The sequence below is a fragment of the Peromyscus leucopus genome, chromosome 13 (assembly GCF_004664715.2).
Source record: "Peromyscus leucopus breed LL Stock chromosome 13, UCI_PerLeu_2.1, whole genome shotgun sequence".
Lineage (NCBI taxonomy): Eukaryota > Metazoa > Chordata > Mammalia > Rodentia > Cricetidae > Peromyscus > Peromyscus leucopus.
This window is the reverse complement of record NC_051074.1, coordinates 60,684,128-60,710,051: the sequence shown is the minus strand read 5'-3', so window position 1 is coordinate 60,710,051 and position 25,924 is coordinate 60,684,128.

Sequence of the window (25,924 nt, the reverse complement as noted above, 5' to 3'; positions counted from 1 at the left end):
CAATTGGGAGGCAGAGCCAGGAGGATCTCTATGAGTTCGAGGCCAGCCTGGTCTACAGAGTGAGATCCAGGACAGGCACAAGAACTACACAGAGAAACCCTGTCTCAAAAAATCACAAGAAAGGAAGAAAGAAAGAAAGAAAGAAAGAAAGAAAGAAAGAAAGAAAGAAAGAAAGAAAGAAAGAAAGAAAGAAGAAAGAAAGAAAATGTTAATAGAAAAAGAAGTATAACTATATTACATTTTAGTTAAATTTGATACAATTTTGAAAGTTAAGATCTTTTATATGCATTCTAATTATAATCCATGATATTACAGAACTATAGTTGAGGTTCATCAACTTTATTTTGTTGTTATACATAGATATTTCATTTATGTTATCTAACTGAATACTTGTATATGATGCATCATCTATTAGCCTATAAAAGCTGATAATAAATTATGATTAGAATGGCTAAGTTTTAAAAGAATATTTGTAGATTTACCTTATTATTTGTTCATTATCTTATTTTTTTCAGATAATGAGTCAGAGAGTCATCTGGCTTCTTAAAAATGAGACAGAGCATAAATGTCAATTTCGTGAATATGAATTAGTACCAAGCTGTTGCCTGAAGGACAATTGAATTATTACCAGAAATTATTTGTGGATACGAAGAGCTTGTTCTTTGAGCAAATGACTTAGCATAACAATTTAACCTGAACAAAATGAGCTCAGAGTTATTGATTACAATATATGTAAGGATAAAATTGAATAAAAAATCAAAGTATTTTTAATTACTCATCAGATAAGTACTAGTTAACTTCTGACATTTAAAGCTATACCAAGGTCTAGATGTTTAAGTTAAATGTGGATCGCCTACTTATGAAGTATATTTTTAAATAGTTACCAACATTTGACCTAAGTATTACCTGGGTATTTAATTATTCATCTTTTTTTCCTGTGATTATATTAACTGAAAAAGTCATAACTCTTCAAAATCAACTGAATTATGATAAAATTATTTTGATAATAACTAATCACCTGGTGTCAAATATTTTGATGTCTCATGGTGGAAAATACTGCCTTCTCCTACAGAGAACCCAAGTTTGATTCTCAGTATGCACAAAAATAGGGCATCTCATAAGTGTCCGTTACTCCAGTTCTGAGAAATTTGGTGCCTTCTTCTTCAGTTTGTCTATATATGAGAAATAATATCTTCAAATATACTTTAAATTAAACTATTTCAATCTTATGCCTTGAGCCACTTCATTTTTTATAAAGGTATGGAGACGGAGTATATGAACAGTCACATATTTTGTGTACAGTGATATGTATCACCAAACTGTTTCAAGAGATAAAGAAGAACATTAACTTTTTTCAATATTATACTTTCTATGAATACCTTTCTGTCATAGATGATATAAACAAACTTCACAACTAAAACTAACACTTTACTTGAGGGAATCAAATAATTTAATCCTGATTCCCAAATATGATTAAATATAATTGATGGGATTATGGTATATATTCATTATCTTCAAGACATGTCATAGAGAGATAAATGAAGACAGTTGTAAATTCAGAAACAAAAATGTTTTGCTATTTGTTCTAATTATTCTACATGATGCAGTTAGAAAATTTTCTCTGTGTTTAATTCCCTGCATTTTTGTACTGTAGCTGGTAAATGTATTTAGAATATATTTCTCTTTTCCTTGGATATATTTCTGTGGTGATATTTTATTTGTACATTGATAAATAAAGCTTGCCTGGAGATCAGGGGGAAAGGCCAGCCATTTTAAGTAAACAAAGAAGTCAGGCAGCACACACCCTTAATCCCTTAGCAGGCAGGATCTCTGTGTGTTCAAGGCCACACTAGGGAACAGAGCCAAGAGTGGTGACACAGGCCTCTAATCCCAGTACCAACCATAGAGACCTAGAGGCTTGTAAAGACAGACAGGCAGCGACAGAGCTGTACAGGAAGAGGAAATGAGATAGCTGGACTAAGAGCCAATGAGAGGGCAGAAAAGCAAGGCATATAAGCTTAGGTAGACAGGAAGTCATGTTCCTTGGAAGCTGTGGAGTTGGTGAGGTGAAGTTAGCTTGTGGCTTTCTGTTATTTCCCTGATCTCTCTAAGGCTTTAACCCAAATTTCTGGTTCCGTGTTTTTTATTTAAAAAAACTATTTAGAAATTTGTCTACATATTCCTGAGGATATTAAATCTGCTTATCTTCCTCTTACGATCTTATAACAAGTCACATCACCAGTTAACGTTCATTTCCATTGTCTACTCAGATATTTTAATACTGTACATAATGAAATACTAAAAAGCACCAAAATTGTATTATAGTACAGATTATGGTTTGAATATAAACTATACACAATACTTCATACCTTTGAACCCTTAGTCTCAGTCTGTGGTGCTAATAGGGAAGATTGTGGATCTTTTAGAAGTAGAGGCTCCCTGAAAAAATGAAGTTATGTGAGATGGGCCTTGAGGGTTTAAAACCTGCCTATGCTTCCTGTTTACTCTGTGATTTCTGGTGTGGATTTCTAAGAGCAGCCCACTTCCCAGTCCTTCATACTCCATTTCTTCCCTGCGGTGATATCAACTGAAATTTTAGCACAAAATAAACCTTCCTCCCTCAATGTTTGTCAGATTATTTTATTCACTCTTCTTTCATATAATACATCAAAACTGCAGTTTCTCTTCCTTCCACTGCCCCAAGCCTCACTCTCCCCGCCCCCTTCCCTTTCCGGGTGATTCATCCTCTCTCTGTCTTCCTTCAGAAGAGAATAAGCATCCCGGGGGCATCAACCAAACATGGTATAAGACCAGGCACATATTATCACATTAAGACTTGATGAGAGAACCAAGCAGGAGGTAAACAATCCTGTAGGTAGGCAAAAGGGTTAGTGACTACCCCACTCCCACTTTAGGAATGCCATGAAAACACCAACAAACACAGCTGTAACACATATACAGGGGACTAGGTCAGACCCCTAGAGGCACCCTGATCTCTGTGAGCCTCCATGAGTCCCAGTCAATAGATTTTGTGAGTCATGTTCTTGTGGTGTACCAGAACCCTCTGGTTCTTCTAATCCTTCCTTCCTCAGTTCTGCAGAAGCAATCCAAAACATATGCACATAAAACAATGTTCAGTGGACCGAGTAATATGTATGTGCATGTATATACTCAATAGAACACACACACACACACACACACACACACACACACACACACACACACATATGAATAGATCATGAATTTAAGAAGGAATGAGGAAGACAGGAATTGTTGCTGGAGGAAGAAGGATAACTGGAAATTAAAAGTCTACAAAATTTGTAAAGGACCAAATGAGAACGGCTCCAGTAGACTCATATGTGTGAATATGTGGTTCACAATTGTTGGACACATTTGGGAAAGATTAGGCGGTGTGACCTTGTTGGAGAGTAACTGGAAGGAGACTGAGATTTTAACAGTCCATGACATTCCACATTAGCTCTCTCGTCTTCCCCTCTTTTTGCCTCCTGCTTTTGAAGGATATGTTAACTCTTAGCTACTGCTCCAGTCCCATGCTTACCTGCCTCCTGCCATGATTCCAAAAATGATGATAATGGACTCACCCTCTGGAACTGTGAGCCCCACTAAACATTTTATTTCATAGATTGCCTTGGTAATGATGTCTCTTCCCAGCAATAGAACATTAACTGAGACAAAATGAAAGCAGGAATTCATCAAAATATCTTTATTTGCAGTAAATTGAAAGGCACCAATGACATAACATTTGACATCAAGTGTTGGCACAATATGCTTGGTTTTTGTTATCAAATTTAATTTCTATTAAAAGTCAGTGTTTGAAGGATTAGGAGTTGGTGGAGCAACATGGTACCTTTTCTCTGAACATGGGTGCTAGTGTGGTTTTTGTGTTGACTTTACCCAAATGAAAAGGATGAAAAGAACAGAAATTGAAGATCTCTGAGAGTCTGGGAAAGTTTAAATGTGTTGAGAATGGGCAAACAGGGATAGAATTTTGCAGAGAAAATAGGGTGTCAGATAGTATGGAAAATTGCACTTGTCCATCCTGTGAGAAGGGAGAAACAGAAGGAAAAGTTGTCACAAACCTTGACTATGTTACATCTGTTCTTAGAGCAACCTTATTCTTACAGAGAAATGTAGACAGAAAGTTGAGACAAGATTTTGAACTTAATATATGTGAAATGGATAAAGGAAAGTTTTACTCACCTGTAGTTTTACTAGTCTATGGATCTAGGGAAGTTTTGGTTGCAAATAAAAAGAAAGACTCAATTTTAAAAACATCAAATGAGGTATAATAAAATTTGAACTGTCTTCCTATTTATCAGACTTTGTACAAAGCTTTGAGTAAACTTTATAGCAGTCAAAATTTAAAGTGAGAGTTTGTTAAATGACCTCATTTACAAAAACTTCTCTCTGAAATATAAGTGACTTTTGATAATATTTTTTTTAGAAATTATAGCATATATACAATGCCATCCAATTTGCCCAATATATGTTAATGGAAACTCAAGAGTATATGAGCATGTTACAAGAATATCATACCTGCTCAGAACTATAAAATGATGATTGTATTTACATAGTATAAAATAGTTTTAGTGTGAACAATGACGTTTTCAGATAAAAGATAAAAATGTCATCAGGCTGCAGGGATTTCCCTCACCACATTTTTTTGCTTGCTTTACCTCCAAAATTTAAAGCAATGGAAATAATTAAATATTTGGAATTTTCCCAAACAGATACTTTGCTGAACAAAACATTCAATTATAATTTAATTAAATGATTGTTCATAAACTCATGATGATGATGATATATGCAAATAATGCTAAATTAACAGCTGCAATTTTGCTACTAGATCACTAGATGGTATACAGCTCTTTCAGGAAGTGTTTGTAACAATAAGTTTGTTTTCCAATAACAATGCCAAGATATATTTACTTATATTTGTTTTTCAAAAATTAATATACTTCTACAGAATTATATCAAATATTCTAAAATTAACTTCTGCTGTGATTCAGTAAAATTTTAATTTCTTATTTACAAGTGTTAATTATCATGTTTACTCACTCAGCTTATAATTTATTCCTATGTTTATACCAGCATATAGTAAATACAAATGTTTTTATTAGGTAACTAGAATAGCATGAACCTTATATTTATCAACTTTTTCAATTATTGCAGAACATTACCACAACAGTATCAAGTCTTGATGTCCTAGTTGATAATATTATAATTAATAAAAGACACTTGTGATTATGTTAACAGTCTATCCTACACTTACCAAAACATATAGATCAATATTGTAAGTTTATAAGAAAGATCCTAAGGAAATTGGTCACTTAGTATTTCCTGGAAGTGTCAACAATCAAAAAATAAAGAAAATTTACAAACAAAATTGAAAATCATAATGCCCTTAATTAATTAGTACATTATATATACATTCTTAGCTCGATGTATTTATGGTTGTAGAACATTGTTATCCTTAATAACTACAGGGTTTAGTAAGCCATTTTTAACTATAAAAAAAGAGAAAGTACCTTAAATATTAAGGAAATAACAAGTTATAGATTAACATTCAGAGAAATGAGATACTGCAATTTAAGTGTTACATGATATTTTGTAGCGTAATTTTTTTTAAATCTAAAATAAATTCAATCACATTTGTTTGAGTTTATTTATTTTTTATTAATTAATAAAACTTTGGCTTGCTAAACTTAGTCAATTTATAATGGCTATTCAAAACCCAGTTCCTCAATCTTGGAGCTAAAAATAATAATAGAAGTTCTAGTCATATTAGAACAAAGTGCTGTAGGAAACTGTATCTTAGCTGTGGAAGAAACAGGTGGCCAGTTGGAGAAACTGAGTTTGAAGAAAGGCACCAAAGCAGGAGCAGGAACCTCTATCTTCATTAAAATCACCAAGAAATATTAATAATTATGAACCCTCGAATCTACAATTTAATGTATTTTTTAAGTTTATTTTAGTGATCAAGTGAAACTGAGAGGGTATTGCGCTACTGCTTCAATCTCATAGTAATGTCAGTCACCCATCTACTTCCTCCTCCGTAGAGCAATCAAGACACAATGTTGCTAAGCTTACAGTCTTCCCATGAAAGTGACACAAATTATGGACCTTCTTTTACTGTTTTGAGATTTCCAGAAAGATCAAGGTGTCTGTCACACGATAGTAGCCAAGTTATCATTTAGCATGTCTTTTTGTGGAGAAGTTGTCATTGGGTCACTGTGTTGAGCCTCCTTCCTGAACTGAAGCAGAACTGCCACAAAAATGTTACAGTTGGCAAAAGGACTCAGGGCCTTAGGTGTGGCCCCTAAAGCAAGATCTTAATTCCATCTTGCTGCAACACACGCGGTAGGAGGAGAGCACCAACTCCTGAACGTTTTCTTCTCATCTCTGTTCCTGTACCCCTTGACAAGCAGGCAACGCCCCCTGCATGAATAAAAAACAACAAAGGTTAGACATAATACAGATTCTCCTAAACTAATACCCAAATTGTTCAGAAAGCAGCCATAACTGGCATGATAGAAAACAAAACTGCCGTAACAGGAATGAGATAATCAAGTCTACTTATAATAAACAGGATATCAAGTTGGAATAATAATCTGGCATGGATTTCAAAGAAATTATCTCAACCATGGTTCATCAATTAGCATAATTTCTTCTAAAGAAGTTTTTTTAGAAAGAAAAAAAAACTCAACAAGACAAATGTTATAAATGTTACAAAAATAACATTATATAAATATATATACATCATTTTCTAACAATCTCAATTTCAATATATATAATTTGTATACAATATGCAAAAATCCAATCCAATGTAAAGTATTTAAAACTAATAATTGTCTTTTACAAGTAGATTCAATAATCTACCTTTTTATCTATATCAAATCTGTATCCTCTCTTTTCTTTTCAGAGAAGATTCAATAATCTACACACACAGACACACACACACACACAGACACATATACACACACATCTGGAAAGTGAATTTCATGGAAATTGAATATGGAAAATGAACCTTAAAAATCAAAGTAGTCATAGTCATAAAGATTAAAATGCACTTCTGAAAGCAAATTGGATGCATAGCAATCATATGATGACAAAGCTCCATCGAAAGACAAAAGTTCTACATATGCATTTAGAAAAAGAACAAGTGAGCGTCTGGAGAAAAATTTAAAACTTTTAAACATGAGGAGTTGAAGCAAAACTACAAATTTATAACTAGATGTAGCAGGAATCTTAAAAGTTCTTATTAATAAAATGAAACCCGAGGCGAGTTATTGGGGTCCATGCTGGTAGATAAGAGAGACAGAACTGGCCACAGCTATCTCACCTTGCCATTTCCTCAGCTGGTCCTGTTTCCTCAGACTGGAAGCCTCTGAGTCCTCATCCGGAATGAATCTCAGCTGAACTGTGTTGCTCCAAAGCCTGAAAGCTTAACCAGCCAAATGCCTCTAGTTTCTGGTCCTCACGCCTTATATATCTTTTTGCTTTCTACCACCACTCCCTGGGATTAAAGGCTGGCTTTCTGGGATTAAAGGCGTGTGTCACCATGCTTGGCTATTTCCAATGTGGCCTTGAACTCACAGAGATCCAGAGGGATTTCTATCTCTGGAATGCTAGGATTAAAGGTGTGAGTGCCACCATTTTCTGGCCTTTGTATCTAGTGGCTGTCTGTTCTCTGACCCCAGATAAATTTATTAGAATACACAATACCACCACAACTAGAGACCTTGAAACTTAGTTCTGAACAAGTAAAAGAATGTCACAAGATAAAATAATCAAGGATGTAGAAGAGATAAACACATCTATGAACTAATCATATCTAACTAATGTTTGTAGACCATAATTTATCCTAAATATTTACCATTCCAGAATATTATAGGTCATGAATTTTTAGATGATTAAAATTATACAGTATGTTTTGGGTTACTTGTGGAAACAAACTAATAGCAATGACAACTGCTGTGGATATCGCTCTGTATAAATAAACACTGATTGGCTGGTAGCCAGACAGGAAGTATAGGCAGGACTAACAGAGAGGAGAATTGAGGCAACAGGAAGGTGGGGGTGGGGGTGGGGGAATGACTGCCTGGAGCCGTGGCCAGGACAAGCAAGATGTAAGGTACCAGTAAGCCACGAGCCACGTGGCAAAGTATAGATTAATAAAAATGGGCTAAATATAAGAGTAAGAGCTAGACAATGATAGGCCTGAGCTAATAGCCAAGCAGTTTAAATAATGTAAGTGTCTGTGTGTTTATTTTATAAGTGGGCTCTGGGATTGGTTGAACTTGGTAGGACCCAGAGAGAAAACCTCTCCAGCTACAGACAACTGAGAAAACAATGTCAATAATAACCCATTAAGAAGAGTGATTAAACCAAAAGTTGGGAGAGGATAAAAACAAGTTTAAAAAAAATTATGTGTGTATATATATATGTGTGTATATATATATATATATATATATATACATATATATATATATATATGTTTATAAGAGTAAAAATTAAATACTAAATATAAAAATATGTAGGATCTAAATAAGTCAATGATGAGAAAAAATAACAATGAAGAGAGCAGATAATACATTGTAAAATCAAATATCATAGTCCAATAACTAGTGTTCTTTCTAAGGAAGATAAAAAATGAAAAAAAGAAATTAACCCTAAAAAATTAATAACATAAGTCAGAAGTCAGAATCAAAGCTGATAGAGGTGGAAACATGAATATTTTGAGGAGATATGGAAGACTGGAAGATCCCAAGGTAGTAGATGAACACAAGGCAAGGGTGTTTTCCAGACACAGGAGGTTAGCATCACATATGATCTCACAGCAGTCATGTCAGTAGCACATGACCTCTGTAAGCTCAAGCTAGAGAAAAACTCATCATGGATAAGGGAAGGAAGGCATGGAAGCACATTCCTACTATGTGATATGGGCAACTGATAGCTTTTGAGACAGGGTTAGTCAATTTTGTTTATGAGTGTAGCTCTTGGTAGGTTGACCATATGGTTAGTACAAATGATACTGTTGCACTGAAATTTCTAGACAGTACAATAATGTGAACATAGATAAAAATCACATATACTATACATGAGGCAAAAAGATTGGAAACACATTCAAAAGACATCTCTGTCTTCATGGAAAATTCCTAAAAATGTCTAGAAATATTCCTGAAACTATTAAAGCAATTCACCTACTTAAGAGAAAAGCCTACTGTGGATAATCACCTTGTACTTCTACATATTAATGAGGAATTTGGGGAGACAGTGTAAAAAAGTGTAACTAACTTGAGACGGCCCTTAGGAATTACATTTTAAAATAATGCTTAAAAAGACAGAACCAAGAAAATGGTTTCTCACTGTAATAGTAAGCAATAGCTAAAACAAAGGAAGTAAGTACTCCTGATTTTCTGTTTTCTCCTCTGAATTCTGTACCCACCCAGAGTAGGATAGCTAGCCATAGATGTGTATTAGTCTGACTATAAAGGAGTCTGAGAAAACAAACTCTTGTTGTTTTAAAGATAGTGGGGCAGGGGGAGAGATTATAGTGCCGGGAGTAGAAAAGAGATAAACTTAGAAAGTCTTGAGGAGGGAAATTTTTCACCATTTTCAATGCATCTACCAATGTGGATGGCTCAGGAGTGATAACAGCCTCCACTCCTTGAAGAGTGACCAAAACAGGCTTCCTAAGGATGAAAGTTCTAGGAACAGCTATGCAAATACACATAAAGTGTATGAGACTAAAAACTCTGCAGAAACTACAGTGCTTTGGCTAAGCACTGAGCCTGGGGGGGCAGGTTTTCCTCATGATATGTCTCAGCTCTAGCCAAGGAAATATAATTTGGTTGTATCTGGAATGTTTGTGTACAGAAAGAGAGAGAGAGACAGAGGGAGAAAGAAAGGTGGAAAGGGAGAGGGAAAAGGAAAGGAGGAGGGGAATGGAGAGAGACAGAGACAGAGAAAGAGAACAACAGATATGGAAATAAATATACAAAAAGGAAATTTGACCAAAAATGAGTCTTTTTAGAAATGGAACAGAAAATGTAACCTTGTCCCAGAGCCTTCAAAAGTGATTTATTAAATTATGATTCTAAGAAAACATGCATATGTGCAATTAGTTTTCAAAATAGTGAAGAGTAAATCAAAAATAAAGCAGAAGAACAAATGTGAGTTAATGTATAGCACATTTATGGATTGGAAGTATGAACAGAACTAGGGTAGCAATTCTTCTCCCTCTTGTCTATATGCTTGAATAGGTTGTTGTCACAGGTGCATCAGGAATTTCATTTATTGCTTTTCTGTTTTCCTTTTCTTTGTTGTTTGTAGGTAGAGGTGGGCTTTTCTTATGGTATATGAGGAAATAAAATATGGTATATTAGTATTAAATTTGAACAAAAGCACCCTTTCTGGAAAATACAAATAAATACACAAATATTTTCAGAAGTGGGAAAGACTTAAGGACATGTACAGATAGCAGGTAAATACTTGAAATATATTCACTTGTGTTATTAGGAAAAGAAAACTAAAGTCATGAGATGTTACTGAAAGACTATCTGGTTAAAAATAAGAAAATAAATAGGAAAATCTTTCAAAGACGTAGTGAAACTGAATCACTGTTATGTACTTGAGAGGATAAAAAAAAATCTAACAGCCTACTTGGGAAAAGATTTTGGACCTTTCTCACAAAATGATTCATTTATTAACCATAAAACCAAGTAATTCTGCCTATGGGTATTTATTCTGTGAAATAGCAATGATTGTCTCTATAAAATTCTGTATGCTGACGTCTGTAGAAGCATTTGCACCACATTAATATTGTAGCAAACCCCAGTGTTTTCTTGAGCAGTATGTGGTCCATCCAAACCATGGGATGCAACCCATTCATTAAAACTGATAACATAAGTAACAATTTGTTACTTCACACAAGAGAAATGTTGTGAGTGATAAAGGTCATTTGCAAAAGGCGGGCTACTTTATGGCTTAATTCATGTTGTATTTTGACAACGACTAAATTACAAAGCTCAGAAAACAAAGACCAGTTCACGGGGAAATGTGGAGAAGCAGGACTGTGAAGGGAGTCACAGGAAAGAAATCCTTGAAGTCACATGATTTCATACATGTGACAAAATTGCATAGAACTAAATGCACACATACCAGAGCAGATGTGAACTGATGAAACTCATAATAATTGATTAAAACTGATGTCTAACTAATGCAGAATACACTGGTATCAGGTACTTTTTCTTGTGTATTGTGTAAGATATTGCACTGCTAGACCCTAAGTGAAGATATATTGGAACAGGTTCATAAATTTATTTTTTTGCCAGGGCATATGCATCTAGAAGATGATTGTAGGGAGAGACAAATAACATAAAGGATGCTTGAAAAAAGATCATAAAAATCTGCTATTTTATCACCATCCTAACATTTTTTTTATAAAAGGAGTTTTAAAAGAATGACCCTAAATGGCGGAAGGATAAAGCTTCTCCCAGAAGCCATAACATATAAAACAAGAGTAGTGTAATATTGCCCGGTAAAGGTCATTCTATTCAATATGTAAGAAAGAGGAATCTCAGAGATCCTCAAAATACACACCATTGTTCTTTGGTGATAAGATATGAAGATTTGAGGCTCTACTGACTTGTAAACTGTGCCCGTCATGGCTAGCTTACATATTACTGAGAGGTGCTTTATAAGCTACCAAGGAAAGAGTAGCTCATCAACAGTCTTATCAAGCTGTGAACTCTATGAGTTACAACAATGAGTAGTTTTCCAAGGTCTTTCCATTATTTCACCGATGGTATGATTATTACAGTATAACCAACTCCAATCAGAAAATTGGACTTAAAACTTGTTCCATGGTAAAGAACTCCCACACAGTACTATAAATGACAAAGAATTCCTGCCTAGGGGTGGTTGTAGATGATATGAGCAGACCTACAATTATTAATTTGTTAAATGGACGTTGTTCTAAACTGACATAAATACTGAGCCTTAGACCCATAGATTAGTATGGTTCTCAGACCCCATCAGAGAAGCTACTATTTGCAGTGTCTGTCAGTTAACGCAGAGGCGCACAGCCCATCAATATGCAGAGAGCAAAGGATTGTGCAGTAAGTCCTACTAAATGGATATATATATATATCAAACACGCATGCGCACACACGCGCACACACACACACACACACACACACACACACACACACACACACACACAGGTTCATGCGACATTGTGGAAGAGAGGATGTAAAGAACTTAAGAGGAGGAAGTAGGAGAGAACTGTTGTGAAAGTGTCTTCTGACACAGCCGCTGAGCTTACAAACCCACAGCAGCACCTGTTGCCTGCACAAGATCAAACCAGACAACATTGGAGAGTGGGGAGGGAGGGATTCACAGAGTACTACATGAAATGAGAAACAATTAGCCGCTGGCAGCTGCTGGGGAGGGGAGTAATTGTCTCCTAGTAGTTGACTTGTGCTCCAGTGGATGATGCTACACCTCTCACATATGGGCAGCATATGTGATTTAGTGAGTTATTTACTTTTAATAGGATGAGAAGTTGGGAGGAGGGTATGAGGAATTCTGGAAGGAATTGGAGAGTATAGTGGGGTGGATATAGTTGGGATATCTTGCATACATAAAGTACCAAAACATAAGAGTATTGCATTAAAATAGAAGTTTTTAATCATTCATTTCTCCTTGTTGTCTTTAAACTCCCCATTTTCCCTAGTCTCTGAGGAGAGGGACCTGATGGAGAACTCCAATTTAGACTCTCTCTCTTCATAAGGTCTGACTGTGGGTCCCTGTGACTGTGCCCATCGGCTGCTGAGAGAACCCTCTTTGACAACTGGACAAGACGCCGGCCTATGAGAATAGCAGAGTAAGAGCAGGTGTATGTGTAGTTTGCATGTTTTCAAGACTTGGCTTCTTTGCTTGTAGAATATTGACCATAGTGGTATTAGGCAAAACAAAGACTTAAAACAATGTGTTGCCAATGATAAACATCCCTAAATTTTGACTCCTTTTCTTTATTTCACCATGGTAACAGTTATTTGAAATTGGTCTTATAAAATCTATGCTTAATGATTTCCTACAGAAACTAATGTCTAACAGTATGAATTGTCATGTTAGTATAAAGAAAAAAGGCATGAATGAAAAATAAACAACTACTTTTTCTTTGGGTCCTGTATTTTAGAATAAACATGTAACAATTTATGTTTTTGCAATGTTGAATTTTGGTTTACTGATAAATCACAAAAAAATCTTATTCATTTGATAAGTATAAACACACATTGGAGATTCTTTTCTTTGACATATTCTATTTTATTGATTAATTCAATATCACAAATCCTAATTCCTTATTAATATTAAATCAAGTTATGGTTGGTTATAAAATTAAAATTAAAAATATACACAAAAAATAAAATACTGAATTTAGTATTTGAAAAGAATTAATTTCCATTTTTTAATATTGAAGATAAGATCAATGAATATATCATGTATCCACACTATATGACATGATTTGGATGATTCATATTAAAGAAATGAAATTAAATATTCCATCCATCTCTCTGCTTGTCCTTTGTATATATGTATATACATGCATGCATGTTCCTCTTTGTATAGAAAGAATTTAAGAGAGAGCATATCCCTATGTTTATAATCAAAACAAGTAATTGTATAATCTTTAAAAATATCTTCACAGCATTTATTTCCCAACACTGGAAGGAAATATTTAAATACCAGCTACTACTCAAACTTTTCTCAATATTTTATTATGCTACACAGTTATTTAGTAAGAACCGTAAAGAAAGTAATAAAATAGTTAGTAAATGACTATTTTGCTTTGCTGTGATGAATCATCACCACCCATTGGTAGCAATCTTCTGTTAATTTGATATTTAATTCAACCTGTGGTTACTTCTCGAGCTGATTTTTGTGGTTGATTTTTGCCCTGGGAAAAATGTTCCTAAACATATTGCTAATTTTCCAGTGCTAATTATCTTGAAAAGAACAAAGACATGTGATTGTCTTCAGCTACCCTGAAACCATCCTGTTCTTTACAAAATGTGGTTTAATTGCTCTGCTATGGAGTACTTTGGGTTTTAACGTGAAAAAGTGAGAAGTTTGGAAGATTATATTAAGTGTTATTTTTTATCCCTGAATAACAAAAGCCATGAAGCATCTGTTGAAGGTTTAATGATAACTTTTGTCAGATGATCCTTAGAGTCCCTGCATCCCTGCATCCCTGCCTTGTTGGTATGTGGAATAGCATTTTTCCTGCTGTCCCTCTTGAAAGATGCAGATTTATTGCATGACATATTCCCTCTGGAAATGCATGTGCATTACTGGTTTATAATTTAAAGAGTTCATTGAAGTCTTTCCTATTGTTCCTTCCTAATTTATGCTGGATGAACAACATGTGGCTGATTAGATTTTATTTCTTTATTGTCCTGTATAAGGGAAATATCACACAAAGGAATTAACTAGGAAAGCACCAATGGAAGCAAAAATATTTTATTTTAGTGACTTAAGTTTAACCATTTTATAATTAAAACAATTTTTAAATTTACATATATGTTGATCATATTCTTCCCCTCCTTCAAGTCTTTCCCAATCCTCTTTTTACTCACTCAACTATAAGTTCCTTCTCAGGAGCCAAAACCCTAATACAGAAACAACCCCCCTGAAAGACCAAAAAAACTAAATAACTCCTCCGAAACCAAACAAAAGCACACTGAACGGTAAATAAATAAAAGCACACACACACACACACACACACACACACACACACACACACACACACACACACATGCACACACGCACACACATGAACTGTGGAGTCCATTATATGTTGGTCAACTACTTCTGAACATGAAGCCTGTCCTGAAGTGGTTGATATGCTCAGTGTCACTCTAATGAAGAAAACTGATTTTACCTCTCCTAGCTGATATAAGTGACAGTTCAATTGTTAACGTTTACTCCAGTGGCTAGGTCATCATTCATTCATTCATTTTAAATATAACAAAATAAATTATAATATAGTAAAATAAAAACTATCACGTCAAATTTGGACAAGTCAAACCAAGAGAATGAATAGAGCCCAAGAAAAGAGGCAGTATTCAGAGATTCACTCATTTGAACACTCAAACACACTGAACTTGAAGCCATAATGTATACACAGAGGACCTTGTGCAGACCCATGCAGGCCCTGTGCATGCTGCTTCAGTCTCTGTGAGTTCATATTGATGAGCTTTGATCAAGTTGTTGCAGAGGGCCTTGTTTTCATGTTGTGCTCCATGCCCTCTGGCTCTCATACTATTTCTGGCTTCTCTTCCACAGGGTTCCCTGAGTTCTGGGGGGGTGGGGTTTGATGGGGACATCCCATTTAGGGCTGAGTCTTCCAAGGTCTTTCACTCTCTGCATAATGCATGGCTGTGTGTTTCTATATCTGTTCTCATCTGCATCAGGAGGAAGCTTCTCTGATGATGAACAAGGAAGGCACTGATCCATGAGCAGGGCAAGTAGAGCAGAATATTATGAGGAGTCATTTTATCTATCACTTCATTTTTTTTTTTAGACCAGTCATACGTGTTTTTACCCTAGATCCCTGGACTATCTAGTCTCAGGTTCTTGGCCATTCAAGAAGTATTGGACATGGGTTCCATCTCATGGAGTGGGCCTTAAATCTGATTGGATAGAGGTTGGTTAATCCCATAAGCTTTGTGCCATCTAGTATGTTGCAGGCAGTAAGCTATTGTAGATAATAGTTTGTCTATGGCTTGGTATTTATGCTACTCTTTTGAGAGCATGCAGAGGACATACCTGGGTGAGAGTGGTGAAAACTCTACCCATTTTCAAACTAGAGCTTCACTATCTATTATGTTTTCTTTCATTTAAAATTGCCACTGTGGAATCCACTGTGGATTCCTGGACATGAAGAGTGTATATTGAGACAGTTTCTCTCTATCTCAACATGACACATGGGAAAATCAGAATGATTTTTTTTTAAAAAGCCTCAAATTCCTATTATATAAGACAACTTAAAAAATAATAATTTATTTTATGTCATCTAAACTATTGTTAATGTTGTTTTTCCTTGTATCTGAGGAACAAAAGATCAGAAAACCTACACTGAAAAACCTACTGAAAAATAAACTACCAAATATTTAAAGGTAAGTTAGAAGAAATCGTCGTCGTGACTTTAGCCTTTACCAATTTCAATCAGCAGTGACAGAAAATGGTATTTAAGTTTATACTACAAGACCTTTATTTTAACCATAGCATTGTTTAGAGTCACTTTGCATTACCAAACTCAGATGCTAATATGATTTGAATATTAAAGTTTCTGATGGAGTTGCAATACTGTAGAGTTGCCAAGTTACAAAATAACCTACCCTTACATGGTAAAGGAAACAATAGAATTAATTTTAATCAATATCATAGTTCTCTAGAAAACAAAAACAACACAATTAAAGATATGTTTATACTTCTCCCTTTTCTTTGGGAATTGCCATTTTTGACTATAGTTACCACAATTGAAGTTGTTCTAAGTTGAAATCCTTTCTTAAAATATTCCTACATTAAGAATAACTAAGAGTAGAAGACAGTAGAATCCTACTATGGAGAAACACATTCTACAATATATAAATGGATCAAAATGGTGTATTACCACATTGATTGTACAATGGGGGAATTGAACCCAAGGTCTTGTGCATGCTAGTCAAGACAACTCCATTAAGCAATGTTCTCAGGACTGATTACATAATGGTTATATTTTTTTGGTACATCTCAAAAATAAATTTATTAAGCAAAATTTAATAAAAAGAATTTTATAATAAAATAATTGCACCTATTATCCAACAAATATGCTTTTACTGTATTAAAACGGGGTAGCTTAAACTCATCTTTTGAAGCACCTATGGGAGTTCAGTATCTGTAACACAATTACTGAGACAACTTTCTTCACCTCAAAACATTTGGAAACACAGATTGTGTTATAACTCTGTGAAAATGATGTGTTGTTGTTTTCATAAAGTGTCACACTCCATAAAGGAGTCTGACCTCACATTTACCACCTGCTGCCTACTTGCCAGGTGATGGCAGTTATGTAATCATGGACTTTGCTAATCACTTTCTTTTTATTGAATTAACTGATGAACAAGCATGGAAAGACAAGTATGCCCCTAAGATAATATTTCCTTTTGGTAACATATAGTTCTACATATTTGCAATGGACATGTGGTAATGAAGGCAAAAACCTATGCACAGTTTTCACTAGGTGAGATTGACAGCAAAGTGCATGAGAGATGTGCTTGTCCATTTTTTATGGTTTATTCATTATATAATAGCAAAAAATACAATAAAATATAGCAAAACTCCTATTTCAAAAATATTTATTTGTTAGATATTTATGCACATGTTTATCTGGCTGAAATAACAGTAATGTAGCAGTTTTACAATCATATTTGCAGTATATAAATTTAGTCAGATTTAATCAAAAATGTTATACAGAAAAAGTTATCTTCATTTCAAAATAATGAATAAAGATTATATGTGGTTATAATTGTGACTATTTCACTGGGAATTTATTTATGACTTATAATATTGTCCTATGATAAAAATTAAATTATATGTTTTATAAAAACAAAATACATTAAAAATTAATAAATTGTCAGTATAATTATTCATTACAATTTGGCTCCAGGCAGGTAGGTTTCATTATGATGAACAAATATATAGTGGAGAAATGGGAAAGAAAGAAGATCAGAACAGTCTATGGGCTGTGGAAAGAGATGGTATTGAAAAAGTGATGAGGAACAGGCAGATGTGGGTAGCTTTCTTGCTGTTTGGGACCATGGTGATATCTAGGACTGGGCTGCTGCCAAGGGCCACATCTGGGTCCATGGTTGTACCCCAGCCAGGGTCTGTGTTGACGTCTGTGGCCCTTGTTCCCACCCAAACCCATATGGATGGCTGTGGTCTGGGTCACCACTTGTGGCCATGTTGGTGCCTGAGGGCTGTGCTGATCTAAATGGCCTGTGCTGCCACCACGGCCATGATACGTTCCAGGCTGGAGCTGCTGCTGCTGGCCATGTCTGGATTTGTGGTCCTGCTGCAGTTGGAGTTCTGAGATGATATCCATGGCCCTTGTTACCATAGGAGGCTATAGTACTGGAATCTGAGGGCCACGTTGAGCTGGCACCACCCTTCACTGACCTTGTGAGAGCTGGCCCTGCCCCTTCCTGGCCACTGAAGCAGAGTAACTTGCCTAGCACCTCATGGGAGACCTGGTCCTGGACTCAGAAGAGATGGCCCTATCCCTCATCATGAGCATGTGAGAGACCTCCCCCTATGGCATGGGCTTAGAAGAGCTGACTCCACCCCTTGCCTGAGGGTTCTAGTGGCCTGGACTGATCAAATCAGTTACTACCCAGACCCACACACAGGGCTTTGAGTTAGCCCACCCCAACATATACCCATTTATATAACCTGCTGGAATGTGTGAAGGGACTGGCCCTATGGAACCATAGCTGCAGGATCTCCACGGTTCAGAACAACAGCATGATATCCAAAAAGAGTTTTGGTGAGGGTCTATTACTAATGGTGTACCAGAAGCCAGAGGCCTTGAACCAGACCAACAACTCATGGCAAATAACATTTGCAAGTAATGCTGTGTGGAAAAAGGAGTATACTGTCTGACATATCACAGTTCCAATACCACTAAGATGCATGAAGAAGTATTGGAGAGGCTGGAAAGACAGAGGAACAAAGTGTTTTGTTTTATTTTTAATTAATATTTTTTTCTTTTAGGAAGAGAACTATGGGGGTGAGGGGAGGATATGGAGGGAGTGGGAAATGAGTAGGCCTCAAGTGTATCATGTGAAATTCCAAAAGAATCAAAATAAAATTAGGCTAAAGGAAAAAAATAAAACCATGCAATAATTTCATAGACAATTATGTTTACACCACAACTCCTGGAATTAAGGCAATTTCTAGACATATAGCAACGAGTGACAAACTTAATTAACCCAAGGGATGTCAAACCATTAAGGAATCTTAAAATTTGTGTTTGTTTAAGTGTCACTGTGTTACAAGTTATTCGAATTATAAATATTGTGCTCTGTTTCATATGTTACAGTGACATATTTACAGATGTAATATAATATCAAAAGTAAAAATAGTGAAAGAAATGACAATTTTGTCAAAATTCAAAACTGAATGAGACATAAGGTGTAGAGTTTATGTTTCAAAACAGCTTAGAGAAAATTATAATAAAAACTACTTTATATATATGTATATATATGTTAATTTTAGATGAATGCTACACTGCAAGAGTATTTTTGCAAACATATTTTGCATACTGTGCTGATGTGATGGTATTTAGATATTGGAGATTTTTTTGACTAAAATGATATGAGAATGGAGCACTTGTGAGGAGATTAACTTTCTCCCCAAAGGAACCTGATTCCTTCTTTCTGTCCATCTATGTCAGCCAATAACAAGAAGCTACCATCCCCAGCCTCAGTGGAGAGCTCAGTATGCTGACCTCCTTCCAGTCAAGAGAATGGTCAGCAATGTCTCTCTGTTTCCTCCCTGCCTTAATTTTCTTTTGTGGCTCCAAAAGACTCATCTATTCGTTGCATAACAAGGAATGAAATTTCTTTATGAATTGTTGAGGAAGATGTCATTCAGTACCCACAGACAGTGACATGATCTGTAACCTACATACTAGACTTCCTGTGAAAAGCATAGCAAGATGTCATGCTGGTCCAAAAAGCAGCTTATAGGGAAAAGGCACCAGCTTGGGTTTTCTTATCCTTAGATTGTGAGGCTGGTGTGAGGATTTTTACACTTACCAGGGTGTGAGTGGTTGGAAGTCTTATCAATGCTAAGCAAAATAGTGCATGGGATTTTCTTAGCATTTCCAGATGTGAGGTAAGAACCTAAGAAGAAAGAGTGAATATTAAGTACTAAAAGTTACCACCCTCCAACATCAATCACGGAGGCTGATATTCTGCTAATATGTGATTCCAATGCTCATCTAATCATAAGAATGCACCAAGCCTTACAACTACTGCTCCTAGAACCACAGGGAGCCTACAGCAGTGGGTACAATTGAAGGCAAAGGCTCAGCCCTGTGTATCATGCAATACCAAATGAAGGTCTTTATCACTCTCAGTAGTATCTGAAACATCAAGTAGTAGTTTAACTGCCTTGGAAAAAAATTTGGCACCATATGTTTGTGATGATTAGCTTTATCAACTTGATACAACATAGAATTACCTGGTAAGAGAGTCTTAATGAAGGATTTCCCACATAGAGTTTACTTGGCTTATCAATAGTAGATTCTCTAGCTGATAGATGAGATAGCCCACAATGAGTTGAACCATTTCCTAGGCAGGTATCTTAGTCAAAGTTCTATCACTGTAGGGAGACACCATGACCATGACAATTCTTCTAAAGGAAGATATGTAATTGGATCTCATTTACAATTTGTAGGTTTAGTCCATTATCATCATGGCTGGAAACATGGTAGCATTCAGGCAGGCATGGTACTGGAGAGGTAACTGAGGGTTCTAAATCTGCATCGGCAGGCAACAGGAAAAAGGGAGTGACACTGGGCCTGGCTTGAGTGTCTAAAACCGCAAAGCCCACCCCATGATATATTTCCTCCAACAAACCTCATCTCCTAATAGTACCCCACTTTATAAGCCTATAGTGAGGCCTTTTCATTTCAACTGCCACACTAAACTCCCTGAGCCCCATAGGCTTGTAACCATATTATAATGCAAAATGCATTTAGTCCAACTTCAAAATCCCCATACAGTCTATTATCATCTCAACTCTGTTTAAGAGTCCGAAGTTCAAAGTCTCTTCTGAGACTCATGACAATTTCTTAATTGTAATCTCCTGTAAAAGAAAAATGAAATCGCAGATCATATACTTCCATCATACAATGGCACAGATATACATTACTATTCTGAAAGGAAGGAAGTGGAACATAGTGAGGAAATACTGGGTCAAAGCAAGACTGAGAACCAGCTGGGCAAACTCCAAACTCTGCATCTCCATTTCTGATGTCAAAATGCTCTTCAGATCTTTCAACTTTGTTGAAACACATTTTTTTTCCCTCTTGGGCTGGTTCCACTCCCTGTTAGCAACTTTCCTTAACAAGAATCCCATGACTCTTGCACCTCCAACATCTTGGGGGTCTCCAGTGGGTCTACTAGACAATCAAGGCTTCACCTTCACAGCTTCACACAATGGCCTCTCTGGGCCTTTATGCATCTACACTGTTAACACATGCCAGGCCTTAGTGGCTTTCCTTAGTCATGGAGGGAGATTCTATAAACTATTTCTTGTATCCTTGAATCTACCTACTGAATCACATTGCTAAAGCTGCCAAGTTTTACTGCTCACTGTGACCGGAACACAGTACCATCCTTCAAATATGTTTTCATCTGCCTTGTGTTTTCAGTGGTTTCCTTAACTGTCTGAACTTGGCTGTTCTGGAACTTGCTCTGTAGACCAGGATGAACTCCAACTCGCATAAGACTAGCTATTGATATCCACATAGTCAACTTAGGCTGTTTTGAAATCTCCTTTGCCAAAGTTGTTAATACATAATTCTTCAATTTAGCCTCAGGCAGATTCTTTGTTTTTTTTTGGACAAGGGCAGAAAGCAGCCACATTGTTTACCAAAATATCTCAAAATGGTCTCAAAATCACATAACTAAACTTCATCTCCTCTGGAACCACTTGAGTCAGGACCCTACAGTTCAATTAACCCTTGGCACCGCTGTCTTCCATAATTCTACTATTATAGCACATTAGGACTTGCTTGAAGCACTTAACTTCTTTTGTAATCCAAAGTCCACATTCTCGCAAACAAGAGCACTGTCAGGTCAGGTCTATCACAGCAATTATTATCTCATGGAAATATATTACTGTAGATAAATATATTAATAAACACACCCACACATACACACAATTTCCCAAAAGAAAAAGTGGGCCTAGAAGATGGTTCTGTGGGTACAGTGCTGCCAAGACTGATGACTTGGATTGAGTTTAATTTCAGAAATCAATCAATGGTTAAAGGATAAAATCAACTCTCTATTGTTGGCCTCTGATCTGCACATGTACTGTGATATACATGTACTCATAAAAATATATTCATGCATATGAAAATGCATATAAACATATAATAGATACATAGTGTGATAAGAATAAATAAGAAGGACAAATACAGGAAATTAAAATAATTACATACATCAATTTATTCCATCCAATTTATTGGTGTCATAGAACGTTGTAATAAAGAAGATTTTTACTATTAGTTTATTATGAACTACTTTTGTTTTATTGTAGTTAAAAGATCAGAGAGACAAAGGAACAAGCCACAGCCACCACCTCTTACCTCAACAACTCCTCAGCCTCAAGAACCCTCTAATTCCTGTCTCCTTACATGTATATACTTTTTTCTGCCCACCCATCACTTCCTGGGATTGAAGGCATGTGTGCTTCCCAAGCAAAGGCATGAGATCTCAAGTGCTGGGATTAAAGGTGTGTCCCACCACTGCCTGGCTCTATTTCTTGCCTAGACTGAGTCAATTTCATGTAGTCCAAGGTGGCTTTGAACTCAGAGAGATCCAGATGGATCTGGCCTTCCACGGGCTAAGATTAAAAGTGTGTACCATCATTGCCTGGCCTCTATGTTTTATATAGTGGCTTGTTCTGTTCTCTGATCTTCAGGCAAATTTTATTAGGATATACAATATATCACCACACCACTGACTCAAGGAACAAATAATGAAAGAAATTAAAGGCTTCCTAGAATTCAATGAAAATGAATGGACAACATACCTAAACTTAAGAGACACAACAAAGCAGTACTAAGAGAAAAATTCATAGTACAAAATGCCTTCATTAAGAAACTAGAGAGATCTCATTCTAGTGACTTAACAGCATATCTGAAAGCTCTAGAACAAACAGAAGCAATATATTCAAGAAGAATATAGGGCAAGGTATAATCAAACCCAGGAATAAAATTAATAAAATAGAAACAAAAAGAACAATATAAAAAAAATCAATGAAACAAAGAGTTGGTTCTTTGAGCAAATCAACAAGACAGACAAACCCTTATCCAAACTAACTAAAAGGCAGGGAGAGAGAATATCCAAATTAACAAAGTCAGAATCAAAATGGAGACATAGAAACAGATACTGAGGAAACCCAAAGAATCATTATGTCATACTTCAAAAATCTGTAATACACAACATTTGAAAATCTAACAGAAATGGACAATTTTCTCTATAGATACCATCTATCAAAGTTAAATCATGATCAGATAAACATTTTAAATAGATCTATAATACTGAAGAAGGTAAAAGTCTCCCAACCAAAAATAAATTCCAGGGCCAGATGTTTTTAGTGCTGAATTCTACCAGATTTCAAAGAGCTAACACCAATACTCCTCACAATTTTAAACAAAATAGAAACAAAAGAAAAATTGCCAAATTCATTTTATAAGGCTACAGTCACCACGATACCCAGACCCCACAAAGACTCAAGAAAGGGAACTACAGACTATTTTCCCTCAATAGCATGGATGCAAACCTGCCAATAAAATACTTGCAAACTGAATCAAAGAGCACATCAAAAAAAGTCATTCACCAAGATCAAGTAGGCAATCAATCCAGATGCAGGGGTGGTTCAACATAAAGAAAACTATCAATTCAATTCACCATATAAACAATTTTTTTTTTTAAAAAAGATGATCCTCTTGTTATATGGTGAAAAGCCATTGACTTTATTACTATTGCTCTGTAGTGCATCTTGAAATCAGGAATATTGATAACTCTATAAGTTCATATATTGTGCAAGATTATTTTTGCTTTCCTGAGTGTTTTTTTTTCATATGAAACTGAGGATTGTTTCTTCCAATATCTGTAAAATGTAGTGTTTCAATTTTGATGGGCATTGCATTGATCTATAGATTGCTTTTGGTAAGATGGTCATTTTTACTAAGTTAATCCTACTGATCCATGGACATGGGGATCTTTCCATCTTCTGATATCATCTCCAATTACTTTCTACAAAGACTTGAAGTGTATGTCATACAGGTCTTTCATTTGCTTGGTTAAAGTTACACTAAGATATTTTATATTGTTTGTGACTACTGTGAAAGGTATTGGTTCCTTGATATCTTTCTCAGTCAATTTATTATTTGTATATAGGAGGGCTACAGATTTTGTTCTGTTAATTTTACATCCAGTCACTTCACATTAGCAGTATTCATAAGGATATAACTAAAATTTTCTTGAAATCTAATACATGCTATAACTAAATTGATAAAATCCAGAATAAAGAAATCTACTCAGATTTCAGTGGTCTACCTTTTCTTTCATCAGATTGAAACTCAATTATATTTTAAGAATAAGCTAAATCTAGTCTGTTATTTCAAATATAAAGGCCACTTATTTTTCCTAAACATGATTTAATATTTTAAAAATATACCCTTTGGTGGTTGTGTGCAGTCAATATATTAAAGCAAGTATGTATAAATTAAATTAATAAGGAATCCTATTTATATTATTCACATGAGTTTTACAACTTAATATACAATCAATAAATATTTCACATTCATATATATTTTAAGTGGTATATTAAAAATCAAGTTACAGCATTATAAAACTTTCAGAATTAATGCTATTAAATATTAAGTTCCTGCTAGCTTCATTAATGCAGGCTATTCTCCATGGAGAATACAACCCGGGGCTATTAAAGTGTGACAGGAGCCATAGGCAGGGTGACAATTTATCAAAACCAGTATCTTTGTTCCCACCTGTGGCCCTAGGTAAGGTTGTCAGGATCTTTGATCATGTGATATTAGCACATTTCTCATTCTTCTTCATATCACTGAAATATAAGAAATGGTTGAATTGAAAAAATCTTAATTTTACTGAGGACTTATTTACTGATTTCCCCACTCTGCTTACCATAATGATATAGTAAGTTTTAAAACATATATATATATATCTTTGCACTAATTTTATTCTTATTGCAGATAATGTAAATATTCGTGATCCCTTGCTTTTCATAGAAAGTGTTGACTAAGCCTGTCTCTCACTACACAATCCTAGCATATTGATTGTGAACATTTTAATGGAGGATCAATTTTAAAAGAAAAGACATCGTTACTGTGTGTGTATTTCTATCAATCGAAAAATTGTCTTTTTCCATTTATAAGTTTTCCTAGACTAATTAATGACTAATTGCATATTAGGAGTAAAATGTGTGTACTCTTCCTTCATCCAGAACTTTAATATGAAAATTTATGTTCATGTCTTGACAGGGACTGAAGTTTGATGACTGAGCATCTGATTATCCCTTCCTGCCTTAGAGTTTACATTTAAAGCTGTCATCAAGAGACTGTTCACTTGCAGCTTTCCCCTGAGGCATGTGCCACACTAGTAGTGAAGAATAGATTAATGTAATTTTTTGATGTGTATGTGTGTAGTGTATAGGTCTGTGTGAATATACTCTCTGTGTGTACTATCTCATAGGTCAGTGGAAAGTGTGCAATCCCCTGGAACAGAACTTGGGTGTTGTCCTCAAGAAAAAAGTACTGACAATTAAATTAGGGGCCTCTGTAAAAGCAGTAAGCAGTAGTAAATCTCTGGGCCGTTTCTTCCCCTTAATGGGATTTCTTTTTTTCTTAATGGGATTTCTTTGATGAACTGCTCTGCCTCCATGTCATGTAGTTTTTGGACATGGTTCTGCAGACAAAAAACTTCACAAGTCATCCAGAGTTTTCTCTTCTGTAACTCTAACACATAACTCTTTCTTCCCTGTAGTGTTAGAAATTGTGCCAACCATGAACTAGTTAGTT